This window comes from Microtus pennsylvanicus, chromosome 13 (assembly GCF_037038515.1).
Source record: "Microtus pennsylvanicus isolate mMicPen1 chromosome 13, mMicPen1.hap1, whole genome shotgun sequence".
In the NCBI taxonomy this organism is placed as follows: domain Eukaryota; kingdom Metazoa; phylum Chordata; class Mammalia; order Rodentia; family Cricetidae; genus Microtus; species Microtus pennsylvanicus.
The window spans coordinates 61,562,973-61,571,223 of NC_134591.1; the positions used below are offsets into that span (position 1 = coordinate 61,562,973).

The 8,251-nt window shown below is 44.7% G+C and overlaps 1 long non-coding RNA gene across 1 annotated transcript; it reads right to left on the reverse strand.

The window, feature by feature from the left end:
- Window positions 1-1,794: 1,794 nt before the first annotated feature.
- Window positions 1,795-5,442, reverse strand: LOC142833578 (uncharacterized). The gene is made up of 3 exons (XR_012907425.1): window positions 5,394-5,442; window positions 4,761-4,825; window positions 1,795-1,831 (listed from the first exon to the last, which is right to left on the reverse strand). It is a non-coding gene; the product is annotated as an uncharacterized LOC142833578 (long non-coding RNA).
- Between the last annotated feature and the right edge of the window lie 2,809 nt (window positions 5,443-8,251).

Genomic DNA, 8,251 nt, shown 5'->3' on the forward strand with positions numbered 1-8,251 from the left:
CAGTGAAGTTAGGTGGATGGCCAGGGACTGCAGAAAGAGCCTGTGTTTCAGTGACTACAGTGACGTTAGGTGGGATGGCCAGGGACTGCAGAAAGAGCCCGTGTTTCAGTGACTACAGTGACGTTAGGTGGGATGGTTAGGGGACTGCAGAAAGAGCCTGTGTTTCAGTGACTACAGTGACGTTAGGTGGATGGCCAGGGACTGCAGAAAGAGCCTGTGTTTCAGTGACTACAGTGAAGTTAGGTGGGATGGTTAGGGGACTGCAGAAAGAGCCCGTGTTTCAGTGACTACAGTGAAGTTAGGTGGGATGGTTAGGGGACTGCAGAAAGAGCCCGTGTTTCAGTGACTACAGTGAAGTTAGGTGGGATGGCTAGGGGACTGCAGAAAGAGCCCGTGTTTCAGTGACTACAGTGAAGTTAGGTGGGATGGTTAGGGGACTGCAGAAAGAGCCCGTGTTTCAGTGACTACAGTGACGTTAGGTGGGATGGTTAGGGGACTGCAGAAAGAGCCCGTGTTTCAGGCAGTTTGTGTGGGCACAGCAGTGCAGACCCAATGAGTATATTTGCGTAGGTGGTTTGTGATGTGATTTACGGCAGACATCTCAGTAAATGGGTAGTGTATTTCTTGAGGGGATAGGCTTAGTCATGTGTTATATTAAAAATATTCATGTCTAAAGCCGGGCGGTGGTGGCGCACGCCTTTAATCCCAGCACTCGGGAGGCAGAGGCAGGCGGATCTCTGAGTTCGAGGCCAGCCTGGTCTACAAGAGCTAGTTCCAGGACAGGCTCCAAAACCACAAAGAAACCCTGTCTTAAAAAACCAAAAAAAAAAAAATCATGTCTAGATATCATTGATATCATTTGGAAGTTTTTTTTTCTGTTTTGGGTTTTTTTTTCTTTTGATGTTTTTAGACAGGGTCTTATATCACCCAGGCTGGCCGTGAATGGGCTGTGAATGGTGGAGAATGCGTTGAATTCCTAACCTTACGGCCTCCGCCTCCTGAGTGTTGGTGTCAGAAGTCTGTACTACTAGTTTTGTTTTTGAGACAAGATTATGGCTAGTTTAGGCTGGAATTTCCAATCCTCCTGTCTCAGCGTCCAAGGGGCTGGGATCACGGGATCGGAATGACATCCAGCACACTCACCAGCTGCATAGGAGCTTCTTCCTGCAGAGTGTTGCTGGTTGCAGAGCAGAGCCACTGAAGGTCAGCAGTCCCAACAGTTACAAGGTCAGATCTCTGTACAGAAAAGGTTATGTAAGAATCTCCTTGAGTTAGAGGCTATATTTGTAAGGTGTGACTGATCTGTACTGTGCATATGGTATGTGTCAGCCAACTAAATAAGAATGAACTGGAGAGGCTAGAAGCTGAGGGATCCTAATGGCTAGTGACCGGCTGCCGTGGTCCAGGACAAGTTTCGAGCCTTAACGAGGGAGCAAGAGAGGCCTAGGATAGAAAAATTCACTTCTCACCAACACTGTAGATCTGTGTGAAAGGCAAGCAGTATATTCTCAGTTAACAGTCCAAGGAGTTAACTGGTGGCCATAGAAAGGTGTAGTTAACCTTTCCCACGCCCACCTGTCTCCACTCTCCACAGATGACATAGACAGAAAGCAATTAGAATACTTCAGGCTTGCAGCTCTGCCATCTGCCCTGCGAGAGGCCACTGTGGCACTGGTGTCTCCTTGTTTTAAAGGTAGGGAGTTAGAAATAGGGAAAAGCAGGGGACTAACACTACCAGTATCTGTCTAGTTCTACTGTTCTTGGGGTTTGTCATACCTGTTGGAATTAGTCTTCATAGGCCTCACCGCCGGTCCCATTTATAAGCGAGAGACTACAAAGTAAAGAAAGAGTGAGCAGGTCCTGGCAGGGTCAGGATACTAATCCTGGAACTGACTAAACTGGGCCCTTTGCTGCCCAGCTGGACCGCTTTGTAGACTGGGAAGCGATCTGCTGGGGATTTCTTGGGCATAGAACATTGCAAAGGAGCTCTTGTTAACTGAGCTGCATCCTTATATTCAGTGCGGGGGCTGGAGAGGATTGGCATGCTTGTGCATATGCGTGTGTTAGCAATTCTGACTTGTCAGTGGCTTCAACTTGTGCAAACTGTGTGTAATGGGCCTTGCCAGTAACAAACCAGGACATTTGAGCCGAGTGGTTTATAGTTTATAATTGGCTTCTTATTACTGTTGGCTGCCTTTCCTGCACATAGAGTATTACCCCAGGATTGGTATTTGATTTAGGAAATTTTCAAATTGATTTTATCTTCAGTGCATTAATGCGTGGCCTCAATTCCTGCAGAGGCATCAGATAAAACCAGCCTGGATGTGTTTTAGGAATCGTAACTGGATCTGAGCTGCCAGTGGCCCAGCTTTCAGTCAGCATAGATAAATCACTTTTCTGAAAAAAACATTTCCTACCTAAGTCCATCGACTTCTTAGAATATCTCAAGTTCAGGCCCCATGCAACTGGAAAATGCCTTCCATATAATGCTAAAACTTATAAATGGGAATTTGTTAACATGGGTTGATTGAATCACTCTCTTCTTCTGGAACCCAACACATAAATATTCAAGGAATTATTATGGAAATCAGCCTGATTTTCAAGGGTGCCCAATTGTGATGCCTTGTCCAAATCTGGAGTGTGGGGTGTGACCTCAGTAATGAAAACACTGTTAGCCTAGTTGAGTGCATGGAAAACTGGAGGGTGTTCTTTCTGCAATTTCATGAGGATTAGCATAGGTAAATGTTTTTAGTTGTTCTTTTTTTCATCTCTAGAAGTGCAGATTAGATTGCAGCTGTGTGGAAATACCTATTAATCATCTTCTAATGCTTTTATGTAAATGCTTATATTTGACTTTCATTTAGAGTTGCTATTAACACCTAGAACTCTAAGATGGATAATAGGTAAAACTTTAATGAATACATAAATATTTGAGTCATGTTTAGGTTAATTTATAGCCTCTTTGTTCCTTCCTCGTGTCCTCCTGACATCGAAAACTCACGGGGTAAGACAGGAAGTAGGTGAGGAGAGAGCTTTGAGCTTGGCATCTGTTCTCGTTAAGATGTATTTGTTTTTATGTGTATGCATGTTTTACCTGCGGTGTGTATGTGCGCCGTGTGCACCTGCTGCCTGAGACGCTAGAGGAGGACATCGGGTCCACCAGCATAGGAGTTACAGATGACTCTGGCCCCCATCTGGGTGCTGGGAATGAAGCCCTAAGCTTCTGGACAGCGGGTGCTCTTGGCCTCTGAGCCATCCCTCTATCCCCCCCATCCTTTTTGGCAGAGACAGAATTTTACTGTTGCCCTGGCTGGCCTACAACTTATATGTAGATCAGGCTGGACTTAAACCTACTACAAAATCCACTTGCCTCTGCCTCCATTCCTCCATTCTTTGCAAATAATTAGACTATGTCAAATATATGTGTAGCAAGAAGACGTTTTGTTCCGTGTTCTAAGAATATAGATCCTTTTTATATTATTATATTGGTCTTGGGGATTTTTTTGTATTTGTTTTTGTTTTGAGTCAGAGTCTTGGCTTTACAAGCCTGACTGCCTTCAAATTCACTGTGTAGAACAGCCATACTGCTGGTCTTTAACACTTAATCCTGCCCTGCCTCCCAAGTGTCCAGATACAGATATGTGCCATCACATGTGGGGTTTCAAATACAAAATAAAATTATTTATGTATGTGTCTGTGCATGTATGAATAAGCCCTAGGGGGCAGAGGTAGGTGTTGGAGCCAATTTGTGCTGGGAACCGGACCCAGGTCCTCTACAAGAGATGCCAGTGCTCTTCACAAATGAGCCCTGGACTATCTCCAGTCCATACCTGGCTTTTTTTATGTCTTCTAAATGACATTTTTTTTCCATCCTATAAATCTTTAAAGTTTTTTGGATTTTCAGGACTGGAGAGATGGCTCAGTGGTTAAGACATTGACTGCTCTTACAGAGGGCTGGGGTTCATTCCCAGAAACCACATGGCAGCTAACAACTCTCTATAACTCCAAGATCTGACACCCTGACACAGACATACACACAGGCAAAACACCAAAGCAAATAAAATCATTTTTTAAAAAGTTTTTGGTTTTTCTTTTTCTTTCGGCTTATTTTTTTTTCTTTCTCTCTCTTTTTTTTTTCTGGCAAGGTCTCAGAAGCCTAAAACATACACTATAGTTCAGACTGATCTTAAATTTACCACAGTCCTCCTGCCTCAGCCTCCCTGATGCTAGAGGTGTAGGAATGAGACACTATACTGAGCTTAAAGATATTTTCAGGGTGAAAATTCAAATGAGTTTATTGTAGAAAATTTGAGTATTGTATTAAAAACTCCATCCTAGCTGGGCGTGGTGGCTCAAGCTTTTAGTCACAGCTCTCGAGAAGCAGAAGCAGGCAGATCTCTGAGTTCAAGGGCCAGCCTGGTCTACACCAACCAGGACTGCATACTAAGACCCCGTCTCAAAAACAAACAAACAAAGAAGCAAACGAAAACAGAAAAATTGTCCTGCCACCCAGTAACCACCATTACTAGTGAGAAGGGTTCCTTTATCCCTCATGAATAATTGTGATTGTATAATTATGTGCCCTGTTTTTTTCACTTAAGTATTTAATGCGTATGCTGTTATCTGAAGGTCCTCGCTGTGCTCAAAGATTTAGTCCAGTATCTTTTGAGCAGGCGGTGATAGTTTCCAGGAAAGCTCAGACTGAGTGGTGACTTGCCTGCTGTCATATGTCTAGAAAGTGGCAGAGCCGTAATTCTTACCTGTCTAGTTCAGAAACATTGATTGAGCGGGGTGGTACAAGTCTGCGGTCTCATTACTCAGGAAGCTGAGGCAGAAAGACCGTGAGTTCCAGGCCAGCCTGAGCTACATAGTGAAACCTGGTCTCAAACAAACAAAAACCAAAACAGAAATATTGACTGTGCCACCCGATGTACCCACTTTCCTCTCACTCAGTGAGAACCATGGTGCATTAAAACCAGATTGTTTCTTGAACACACAACTTTCTCTGTAACCTAAAAGACGGAGGCTACTCATTCTCCCATGTGGGAACTGATGGGTCAGCTCACCATGTTTATGTTCAGACTTTCTTTTTCCCCATCTTGAATAAAACAGTTTTGACTGTGTGCCCTACAGGTTGTCATTCCCACCCCACGGTCTCTGGTCCCTGCTGCTCTCCCCATCACACAGCAGAGTTCCTTGATCCCACCTCAAACAATTGATTTAGCCTGTGAATTCAGTCACTTGTAGCCCCTCACTACTGAAAGCCTTAACACCTTCTGATGGTGGATGTGAAACCACTGTGCCTCTTAGGGAGTCAGGAAACTTGCCAACGTCTAAGGGAAAGCAGTTTTGTGAATAAATACACAGGTCCACACATGTGCATGTATACTCACACGAGAACACTGTCTACAGCAATAGCACGTGAAGTATTCATCATGGAATTTCTACTTGACTCCACAGAATCCTCGTGTTCTAGCCAGTATGTGGTTGTGACTGGCAAAGCCAAGACGAATGTTGACTTTTCTCTTCTCTTGAAGGCCCAGAAGTAAAACAGTGAAGACAATATTAAAATCTCATTCATTGGGGCTGGAAAGATGGCTCAGTGGTTAAGAGTCCTGGCGACTGTTCCAGAGGTCCTTAGTTCAATTCCCAGCACCCACACAGTGACTCACAATCGTCTAAAATGGACTCTGATGCTCTCTCCTGTCAATGCAGGCATATACACAAAAGAGCGTTTATGCATAAATAAATAAATCTTTTTACAATTTTTTTTTTTTTGGTTTTTCGAGACAGGGTTTCTCTGTGGCTTTGGAGCCTGTCCTGGAACTAGCTCTGTAGACCAGGCTGGTCTCGAACTCACAGAGATCCACCTGCCTCTGCCTCCCGAGTGCTGGGATTAAAGGCGTGCGCCACCATCGCCCGGCTTAAATAAATCTTTTTAAAAATGTTCTTCAGCTTCAAAATTCTGGGAAAAAAAAGAAAAAAATGTCCATTGGAGGTGTGTGAGGTTTCCGTGGGTCTAGATGACAGTCTTTTAAATAAATGCTTTGGTTTTGGTGCATTATTTTGTGTCCTTAAAACATCATTATTGAGGACGTGGTGCGCTTCTAAATTTAACCTGCAGCCGGGCGGTGGTGGCGCACGCCTTTAATCCCAAGCACTCGGGAGGCAGAGGCATGCGGATCTCTGTGAGTTCGAGACCAGCCTGGTCTATAAGAGCTAGTTCCAGGACAGGCTCCAAAACCACAGAGAAACCCTGTCTCGAAACCCCCCCCCAGAAAAAAAAATAAAAATAAATTTAACCTGTACCACTACGATTTCTCTTACTTTATTAAGTCTAGGTAATCAGGAGGATGAGCCCCTGTTTGTTGCACGTGCCAGCTTGAGTACTCCAGTTGATGTCACTGAAGGTAGAGTTGGGGGAAATGAGCAAATTATTGTATTGTTTCCATCATACATACATACCTCATACATACATACATACAGTGAAGAAAGTATAAACACAGGTGAGGGCTGGAGAGATGGCTCAGTGAGCAAAGGTGCCTGCCACCAAGCCTGGCTCCCTGATCCCTGGGAGCCGCGTAGTCAAAGAAGAGAACTGAACGCCCCAAGTTGTCCTCTGACTGTCACACATGGCACGCATGGCGATGTGATGGTAGACATGGTGCTGGAGGAGTAGCTGAGACTCCTACATCATGTGGGCAACAGGAAGCCAACTGAGACACTGGGCAGTTTCCTGAGCATAGACAACCTTAAAGCCCGCCCCCACAGTGACACACTTCCTTCAACAAAGCCACACCTTCTAATAATGTTACTCCTTATGAGCTTATGGGGACCAATTACATTCAAACTACCACCCCCTCACACACACAATAAATGTTAAAAAAAAATAGAACACAGTTGTATGGCTGGGTGTGGTGGTACATACTTTTAATCCCAATACTTGGGAGAAAGAGGCAGGTGGATCTCTTTGAGTTCTAGGCCAGCCTGGTCTACAGAGTGAGTTTCAGGACAGCCAAGGCTACACAATGGAGAAATCCTTTCTTAAGTAAAGAAAGAACATAGAGTAGTAAAATAATTAGAAACATGAATTTCAAGAACTTACAAATTTTTTAGTTTCTACATTTTTTTTGTTTTGGTTTTTTAAGACAGGGTTTCTTTGTAACTTTGGAGCCTGTCCTGGAACTAGCTCTTGTAGACCAGGCTGGTCTCGAACTCACAGAGATCCGCCTGCCTCTGCCTCCCAAGTGCTGGGATTAAAGGCGTGCGCCACCACCTCCTGGCTCTACAACATTTTTTTTAGGACGGTATCAACCGTGTTAACCCTGACTTTCCTGAAACTCACTCTGTAGATCAGGCTGGCCTCGAACTCGAGATCTGCTTTTGCCTCCTGGATGTTGGAATTAAAGGTGTGTACCACCATATCCAGCCATACAACTTAATTTTTAATATTGGCTTTATCTAACCAGGTTGAACTTTTTCTGAAATTGGGTAAACAGTGGTGGACGCTGGTTCCATGATCCCCTTATTTCATTATCTCTGCAGCTCTCTGGCCACACCCCATCATTCCCCCCACTCCCCCCCCCCAGCTGTAGCAGCATGCCTATCCCTTGGCTAGTCTTCTGTTCACCCCTTAACCCACCATGACCTGACTTTTGTACGTCCATGTCAGAATGTGGTAGAACCAAAAGGCCCTTTCCTCCACTAATCCCCAGCATCCAGGGTTTCCTGGGACTCATTTTAGAAGTCTGTATTTCTCCTCCTATGCACTCTGCTCCCGTGACAGCATCCTAACCCCTGCAGCTAGGTGTATTGATGGCCCCACAGCCCTCTAATGTCCCAGACCCATTTGTCCAACAGTCTGTTCAGCAATTCGCTGCCTCATCTGTTCAAAAGACATTACAGTAGGTTCATGGCTCCTCTCTGAGTCAGCTGACCAGACACCTCGCAGTCATCCTGGCCTCCTCTCTGCTTCATCGCTCTCACTTTCTGAGCCCAGACTGACAGACACATCCACTCATGTATCCTCTGAACTTTTCAGAATATCTATATAGCAGTTGCGCAGTGTATTGGGTAGGCGTATTAGAGCTTGAAGGCAAACCTGCACACAAAATTTTTATCTCTGTCATTTAGCCAGCTTTGTAAGCTTGGGGAACTTGCTCAACCATTCTGTTTCAGTTTTCCTAAATACAGGGTAGGGATTACAAAATCCCCCTTATAGGCAATCTCAAGGAATATCGAATGGGCCCAA